The sequence below is a fragment of the Panicum virgatum genome, chromosome 8K, assembly GCF_016808335.1.
Source record: "Panicum virgatum strain AP13 chromosome 8K, P.virgatum_v5, whole genome shotgun sequence".
In the NCBI taxonomy this organism is placed as follows: domain Eukaryota; kingdom Viridiplantae; phylum Streptophyta; class Magnoliopsida; order Poales; family Poaceae; genus Panicum; species Panicum virgatum.
Window position 1 is genome coordinate 23,314,531 of NC_053143.1, and position 9,172 is coordinate 23,323,702.

The 9,172-nt window shown below is 46.7% G+C and overlaps 1 long non-coding RNA gene across 1 annotated transcript; it reads left to right on the plus strand.

The window, feature by feature from the left end:
* Positions 1–4,104: 4,104 nt before the first annotated feature.
* On the plus strand, positions 4,105–5,609 carry LOC120644238. Its single transcript, XR_005663534.1, has 4 exons — positions 4,105–4,311; positions 4,884–4,984; positions 5,064–5,201; positions 5,289–5,609. It is a non-coding gene; the product is annotated as an uncharacterized LOC120644238 (long non-coding RNA).
* The last annotated feature ends 3,563 nt before the right edge of the window (positions 5,610–9,172 follow it).

Here is a 9,172-nt window from a genome sequence, read left to right on the forward strand (position 1 = left end):
CGAGTTCCATTGCCGGTGCCCGTCCCAGCGCCGGCGCCATCCACGTCGATGGCAGCAGCTGCGTTGCCACCGAGGACGAAGCACCGGGCATCAGCTGCCTCGTTCTGCTCTTCAAACTCCCGCTCCTCGGCCTCGGCGGCTTCATAGTATCCTTCGTCCGTGGAATCATGTTCCACGTCTGAGGACATTGCCGCCTCCTCAGCCGGCGTATCCAGCTCCCTCACGGCCACGCGGCACCGGATCTATGGAAGAAAGACCATAGCCGGCGACCCGCAATACAAGAAAAAGATCGGAGAGGTTAGGGTTAGGAAATTAGGGTTAGGATTAGAGAGGCAGGCGTAGGGACGGGCGGATGGCTCACCTGCGCAGCCGGAGCACCAGATCCACCGATGAGGGGCACACTGGAGCGGAGCTTGGCACAAAACTTGAGGAGATCGAGGGTTAGGGACTTAGGGTTATGGAGAGAAAGTGAGAGATGGAGAGAGGGAAGAGCAGGATAGAGCGAGAGAGGGAGAGGATCAGCGACGGCGTCGATGGCGGCTCGCCGGCGTCCGTCTCCGGCCGGGGTACGTGAGGCGAGGCGAAGGCGACGATGGGATGGCGGCCGGCTTGGCGGGGGAGGAGATGGGGGCGATGGGCGACCGGGGAGGGTATACCCCCTCCTCGTTGCCGGGCCTTTGCCAGGCCGAGGCCATTTCCCGGGCCGTGCCCGTGCCTGCACCGTGGGCCGTCCTCAGCACCCAAGCACGGCACGGGCCTCGTGCCGGGCCGGCATGGGCATGGCGGCCTGCATGCCGTGCCGGGCTTGGGCCGGGCTTTGCCGTGCCGGGCCACGGGCTGCACCATGGACCGGCCCGTGGTGGACATGTATACATATGAGGGTATATATTGTAGTAAATCCCTACAAAAAATAACGGTAACAATTAAATGGCATAAAGGGGGCATGGACTCTAGTAAATCACTAACTAAGATATTGTAAATCTGGTTTGTTAGGACTTACACAGGTGGTAGACATGGATTCTAGTAATTCATATACGAGGGATGTGGTAGACATGGATTCTAGTAATTCATATACGAGGGATTATTCAAGTAACTAGTAAATTAACTGTGAAGTTAAACGGCATACAAGGGGCATTGGCAGCCAGTGTGTGTATATATATTAGGAGCCTAGGGCTTCCAATAACAAATGGAAGCCCCGGCCAACCAGACCAGCTCCCCCCTCCACCCCGCATCCAATATACCCACCCCCTTCCCTCTCCCAGCAGCCACCCCCACCCATCCACGCCGCGTGTGCATCAGGGCCCAGGTGGGCTGGCGGTGGCAGCGGCATCCCCCTCCCCGACGGCACTCACCATCCCCCGGCAGCATGCGGCAGTCCCCCTCCCAGGCGGCGTGGCGGTGCCCTCCTCTCCCAGCTACGTGCGGCGGTCCCAGATCCCGCGGCCACCTGCGGCATACAGCGGTCCCCCTCCCCAGCTGCGTGTGGCTGTCCAGCTCCCACCTGGCAACGGCACGCGGAACCCCCCGGTCGACGGTGCATGGCCTTCGCATTCTTAATCTGGTAGGGCCGAACGGCTTTGTTTGCCCTAGCTTGGTGAATCGCGCCCCTGACCGTTCTCGCGAAGTCTTTGCAATGGCCCGCCGCCCCTGAACGGTGAACGACGCCCTCGACCCCCTGCACCGCGTGATGGCCCATGGAGCGGAGGTGCCAGATTTGGCGGCGGCAGCAGTTCTGGCCATTGCGTGGTGGTGGCCCTCGGCCGCCCTCCCCGACGCCCTCGACCCCCTGCGGTGCGTGATGGGCCCTGGAGCAGAGGCGCCAGATCTGGCGGCGGCAGCGGCGCTCGCCACCCCCCCTCCTCGATGGCTACCATGGTCCATGGAGCGGCGACCCTTGGGTCCCTAGATGCCATCGCAGAGGCTACGTATGCAGGAGGTTTCTATGATTGTCACCACTGCCTTCTATGATTTGTCAGCACTACCTCCTACGTTTGTCACAAATGTATTCTATGATCAAAATGTCTGATTATATGCCAATGTTCATGCATGTATATGTCAATGTTCGATATATACAGACCTGTATGACCCATATCGTTGCCTTCTATGCTCTCTGATGCCCTCGACCCCCTGCGGAGCATGATGGCCCCTGGAGCAGAGGCTCCAGATCTGGCGGTGGCGGCGGCCCTCAGCCCCCCCCTCCCCGACAGCGACCTCCAGATCTGGCGGCGGCCCTCGGCCCCCCCTCCCCGACAGCAACCCCTGTGTCCCTGGACGCCTTCGCAGTGACTACGTATGTGGTAGGTTTCTATGATTGTCACCACTGCCTTCTATGATTTGTCAGCATTACCTTCTACGTTTCTCACGACTGTATTCTATGATTGCAACGTCTGATTATCTGCCAATGTTCATGGGTGTATATGCCAACATTGGTTCTATACTGTGACACACCAGGTGTTTAAAGATTAAACAAGAGAAATTAAACAAGGTATTATTCATGATGAACTAAGAAAAATTAAAACAAATGAAGAAATGTATGTGTGCATCTGTGCAAATATAGGATACATCTGTAAAACTTGATAATCAACCTAATATGAAATGACCCAGGGCACATCATACGTGGCGCTTTACAAATTTGCAAGAATAATCAAATTCAAATTACATGAGATCACGTGAAATGACGATTTAATTAAGAAACTAATAAATATGTGTTGAAAATAATTTTTAAATCGTAGCTCAAATGAACTTTTGCCCACAACCAAAGTTACAGGTTTTCAAATGATGAACAACTTTCGTGTTTAAAGTTTTTCGAGTTGCCACACAAAAATGGAAGAAAAATTTGAATTCTGAATCATATAGAACCAAATTCAAATGCATCAAGTTTCAAATTTTATCTTTCAAACTAAGCTTCAAATGAATTCGTGCTTGAAACGAAAGTTGTAGGATTTTAAATTTTGAATAACTTTTGTATTCAAAATGTTTCGAAGTTCAATGCCACCTGGCCAGAGATGCCTGCGCCGCCTTCTCCTGTTTCCGCTAGGCAACAGAGCCCGCCGGCCACCTGGCCAGTGATGCCTGCGCCGCCTCTGCCCAGGCACGTCGTGCCACGGGCAAGTCCCAACCAGCAGCCGGCAGAGCGCTCCCTCAACCCTTGATGCAACCGCATGGGAGCCACGTGGCAGCCGCCACCTGCCGCATGCCACTGGCGACAACCGACATTGCGCCGAGCCACCCCTCCTCTCGCGCCCTCGGCTTTGCTTGCCCGGGGTCCCTTTTTCTCGAAGCTGCAGTGCTCATTCTCTTCCCGATCCACTCTCGCCCTCCCCCAAAGCCGAGCCAGGCTTACACTACAACAAATATCCTTATACATGATGTTTTAATCGTGATGTTCTAACAATTCATCACATAATGTAATCATCAATGACGGTTCAAATCCAAGGCGATAGATACATGACGGTTGATTAAATTATCGTCATAGTAGAACGTCACCGATAATTTTGGCACTTTCGTAGTCATGCTGATGTGCGGCAAGAATCCAAAGTGGCGCTGGGCAGATGGTCCCACCTGTCAGAGAGAGATGTAGAAACATGCTGATGTGTGGCAAGAATCAAACGTGGCATGCTGATGTGTGGCAGGGGCGAGCGCTGGGCAGATGGTCCCACCTGTCAGAGAGAGATGTAGAAATAGGAAGCTAAATTGTGCAAAAAAACAATTAGTTATTACCCGGTACTATTTTATTAACAAGTAAGGACACAGTAACACAAGTTTTGGTTATTACCCGGTACTATTTTAATAACTTGATAGCTAAAAAATATATATATAAGACATTTGAAGGAAAGAAAAGGCACCCTGAAATTTTCGCTGGGAGCGGCCTACTCCCTCCACGATTTCTGCGGGATTCTGAATATTATAGGCGCGCACCAAAATTTTTCCCTGCGAGCGAGCCTTCCCACCCCCACGATTTGGCAAAGGAATTTATGACTTTGCCCCATCCGTCTGCGCACAGCACTGCATCCCGCAAAGGAAACGATGAGGATATTTTGGTAATATGCAGCGCCATATATAATCAGGCCGCGCTGAACGCCGCCCCCAAATCCCCCAGCCGCCCCAAACCCTACAGAGACGCCGCCGCTCCGCCGCCACAAATCCTCGACCGCCGCCCCAAATCCTCGACCGCCGCTCCGCCATCCCGTCCGCAGCTACCATCCCGCAGCCACCCTCAGTGCCGCTCCGCCGTCCCGCAGCCATGATGTCGCCAAAGAAGAGGGGCAGAAAGCCAGTGAAGAGGCCACGGATGGAAAAACAAGTTTCAAGGTGAAGTTGCTCCCCTATTTCTTGCTTCAGAATCTCTCATTGCCATAGGGGGTTTAGATTTGGTGGGGTGGTAATCTCTGATTTGGAAAAACAAGTTCCTGTACATGCTAATTTCTGAGCTGAAGCGGGTAGTCCAGTTAGTTGTTTGGTTTGTTAAGTATCTCAGCAAGCTAAGGACGAATAAGTTAAGGAAATCCATAGAGATTTGGTGTTCAGTGCTCTTTAGTGCTGCAAGGAAATGTACTCTGATAAAAGCCTACGATAGGTTGACATGTTTTCTATTTGCACTCAACTGCTTGCTGATTAGAACAAGTTGTGATTTGCACGCACAGGCTGAATAATTTGCATGGATTTTTTTTCTGCTGAGTAGGCTGGAGACTTTTGCCTGATTGGTATATATGATGGATTGCCTGTATAGATTATGAACTGTAAAGCTAGTGGCAGAGGTTCCTTGTACAGATTGAGACTTTTTCTGTCTGGTGGTTAACTGGATGTGCACTGGTTGCTAATTCAACTGGATGCTTAAATATGTTGTGTGTTTCCCTAATTATCTCTTTGTTTATATGATGCAGAGGTATATACGATGCTTAAACAAGGTCCAAGAAGAATCACCCAGCTGATGTTAATGCAGTGAATAATCAAGCTGAAAATTACAATCAGCCTTCAGAGCAAGGTTAACTGGCTACAGAATTAACTCAAATTGTAGAGACATCATTTTAATGTACTATTGCTGACTCTATATTGCATTGTAGCTGATGCTGGTGAGCAAAAGGGCTGCATTACTGGAGATGAGCACACAGAGCTGAACCTGGATGGACATACTCCAAATGGCGCCACAATGAATAATGTCAATGAAAGTGGACAAACACAGGCTGCCAACGTCTCTGAAGGTGTGTGTTTCTAAGGCTTGCACATTGTAAACCTTTCCATACCCAACATAGAACAACAATGTACTGAAACTCTATATTGCATTGTAGCTGATGCTGCTGGGTGCTTTTTTGGTCATGGATGCATTTTGGCTATGAGCAGGTGGCTGGCTGGTGAACTGATGGATGGTTGTGGTGTGTTCTGTGAACTGATGCATGGTTGTGGGTGTGTAAACTTGGATGGCTGTGGTGTGTTCTGTGAACTGATGGATGGCTGTGAACTGATGGATGCTAGTTCTGTGAACTTTTGTAAGGTTTGATGGATGTGTAAACTTGGCTGTGTTATCTCTATGTTCTGTGAACTCGTATGAATCTGATGGATGGATGTGGGGGACCTCTACCTATTTATATATGATGACATATTTATATAAATCTGTGATGGCATATTTATATGAATCTGTGATTATCTATGCTGATACATGATAGCCTGAAAATTCTGTGAATTTAAATTTGAATGTGCTGTGAATTTAAATTTGAATTTGGTGTCCATTTAAATTTGAATTTGGTGCAATCTGAAATTTATTATTTGCTGATATATTATGGACCACAATGGGCCTAACTTTAAATGAAAAAACTACACAAAACATGGGCCTAATTGATGAAAAATGGCCCACAGACAGGACTGATGACATGGCAAGATAGCTGCCATGTCAAATACACATCACCAAATGACATGGCAAAAAAAACATGACTGTTTATTTCGTCACCATTGCCTTTTCCTATTGTTGCCGACCAGGTTATCCATGACGATCCAAAAAATCAATCGATGACGGTCTTTTTTCGGCCAACAAATGTATGACGTGGGATACATGACGTTTTACTGCATCGTCATCATGAGTTAATGGTGACGCATTTTTGCTTGACTGTGACAAAAGCAAACCGTCATGTATAGGGTTATTTTTTGTAGTGTTAGCACCACCACCGCCATTCACGCCGCCGAGCTTGAGCCACCGCAGAGCTCCCTCCTTCGCTCTTCCTCGACCTCAACCGACCCCGCAGCGAGCTTCCTCTTGCTGCGATGCAGCTCTCCAAACCGTTCCTCACCGCCTAGGGCCGCTGGACGGCCGTCGCCGCTGCTCACAGCCGCCGTCCCTCCGCTGCGCACACCGGCGAGCCCCTTTCCGGCCACCCCGAGCCCAACCGAAGCCACCCCTATGTAGCTCTCGGTTCCCTCTCGCTTTTGCCCCACCGGGCCCTCGCTGCCGGGGAGCCCCCTTATTAGAATCGGCCCTGTCCCACCGCAGCCCACTGCCAGGGACCCGATTGCAATGATTGAAATCTTTCTAGGGAGATTTGTGCAAGTTTCTAGGGGCCTACTCGCAAACTCTTTTCCCTTTTTGTTTTCAAAAGCAGCAAACTTGTAAATTCGATTAAAAACCCGAAAAAAATCGGAAAAAATACAAACTAAACTGTTCTGAGTTCATGGTAACTAGATCTACAAGTTTTGTTGCCTGCGCTTTTTCTTTTGCTCACTGGAGTTTGCTCTAGATTAAATATCAATTTATTAGACTCTTAATTAGATCTCTATTTCTATACACTGCATGTCTACCATTTTTGGTCAGTGAGTTGTTTTCTTGAAGTTTAGTCTTGTGTAAAAGTTTGATGGTCAGTGGACATTCCTAGCTTTAGATTTAATTACCTCTTGTTTTAAGTCTAAGTTAAATATTTGTATTTATTCCAGTTTCTCTACTATGTTCCATGAGTTGAAAATTTCATAGTACCTCTATATTGATGCATAGATACTGTAGAGAAATTTTGGAAATTTTGCGTTAAGTAGAACGGGTCCAAATGATTTATGGTTGGAAGAAATGTACTAAATAATGAAAAGTAGTTCCATTGCATGTAAAAATGTGATTTTTTTTGCGAGTAGTTTACTTTGAGTACCTTATCACCTTGGCAAACTATGAAGCTCAGTATCTTAGTATAACTAGCTGTAGAAATTAATCTTATTGTATGCTTCTATAAATTATTGTATTTTTCATGTCTCGTGTACTGTTGTTCTGAGTCTGACTATTTTACAGTAAACTAATCATAAGATCACCAACCATCGGTTAAAGTTTCATCACCATTACTTGCATGGTTTGATCTCTGTAGATTCAACTTTTTTCTAGCAGTAGCTGTGTAAAATAATTTTCGTAATTTTTGAGCTCCATGAAACTGGCTAAAAATTTTACAATAGACTAATATTTAAGTTTTGTGTATTATGTAAAAATATCATAACCAGAGGATGTGAGGTGTTTCATTTTTGATTTATGCATTTTAAGCTAGTGAAATTTTGAAAGGGGTAACATTTGCATGAGTTAGCAAGATTTGAAACACCACCCCTAGTTCCTTTATGAACTAAATCATATTAGATAATACTCTATAAATAATTTCCCAGTAAAAAGAAAACATGATGTTGTACCACTTAACATGGGTTTGTGTTGGACTACAACATTATAGTGAAATAAATAACGTTTGTTACCATCACATCAACTCATGCAAATGCATTCGTGTATATACGACTACTCTCGCTAACGGTACGTACGAGCTGGTGCCAGAGTCCGAGAGTGAGCAGCGTAAAGCTCAAGTCAATCTAACTGAAGTTTCTAAAGACTCGAACCAATGTTCGGAAGAGCCCAAGGCTAGCAATGCCCAGAAAGGCAAGCCACAGAGCATAACCTACTATTTTCAACTTTATGCAACTTATCATTTCTATATTTGTGTATTTAAGTTTATAGGAGTTGATTGAAACCTTAGTTGCATGATCCTAGAGGCCTATGATATGAACCCTAGTGCGTGTCGATCGCTAGATGGCTATGCTAATGATTCGGTAGAAGTCAAGTGATTTCCTGTCACTCGCGAGATTTTAGGAACTGAATGTCTACTACATGTTGCAACCATAAGGTCCATAGAAGGGGCGATGGTACTTGTTCATGCTCCGTCTGTTTAGTGAACAATGTTAAGGCCGTAGTGTGTGGTAGTGGTGGTTAAGCTTTTGAATGTACTAGCCACATGCCGTGGAATATAGTAATCGGTAAGCTTAAGTACCTGATTGGACCGGCGAGTGGACTTTACTCTCACCCTCTTTGAATTTGTTCTCATGCGCGCACATGCGGGTGCAGAGTCTGCGTACTCTGTAGATGAGGATGGTGACCCTGATCCACAACCCGAAAAGAAAGGGGAAATATTGCACGTGTGACTCTGGGAGTAACCTTGTGATGTGTTTGTTAAGTTTGCCTTGCAAGGTTAAGAAACTTGATTTGTATTGTCCGCTTCTCGCGGCCAATGGGACTGCTTGACCCTTTTACCACATAGAGTATAAAGTGGAACATGATGATGATCAATATTGTTGGATGATGAAAGATAATTATTTCCACCATGTGTTCTATTGGATAGTTGCTCACTTAAAATGGTTAATTGAACTCGAATCTGGAGGCTAAAATCTGAAATTAAGGATCTGCTCTTAGTTGCTTTTCGGCAAAACAAACCCCTCAAGCCAAAAGTCTTGCATGTCTAGATAGTGGGCTATGTATACCCTTAGTCGGGTAAGCCTTGCTGGGTATTAGTATACTCAGCCTTACTTGTGGCTTTACTTATTTCAGGTCAGACAGTTGATGACATGGTTGCTAGTTTAACATGGCCATGTACCTTACCCCCTAGTTGATCGGTGGAGTGGGATGCAACCCCGGCCAATGATGACAGTGCTGAGTGATATCATGTACGGGCTTCATCATGATATTCTATATCGTCGAGTAGAACTATTATTTATTTTTTTCGTTGCAGTTAGACTTTGATGAACTACTTTCGGTTTAATCTCCAAGTACCTATCTAAATTTTGAACTTGGTTTGTAATAATTCAGTTTAAGACTCTGTGATGTAAGAATTTGTGGACTGTTGTATTCTCTGGACTCGCCTTCGTGTGAGTTTCGCGTTACTCTGTTCAATCTAAGAAC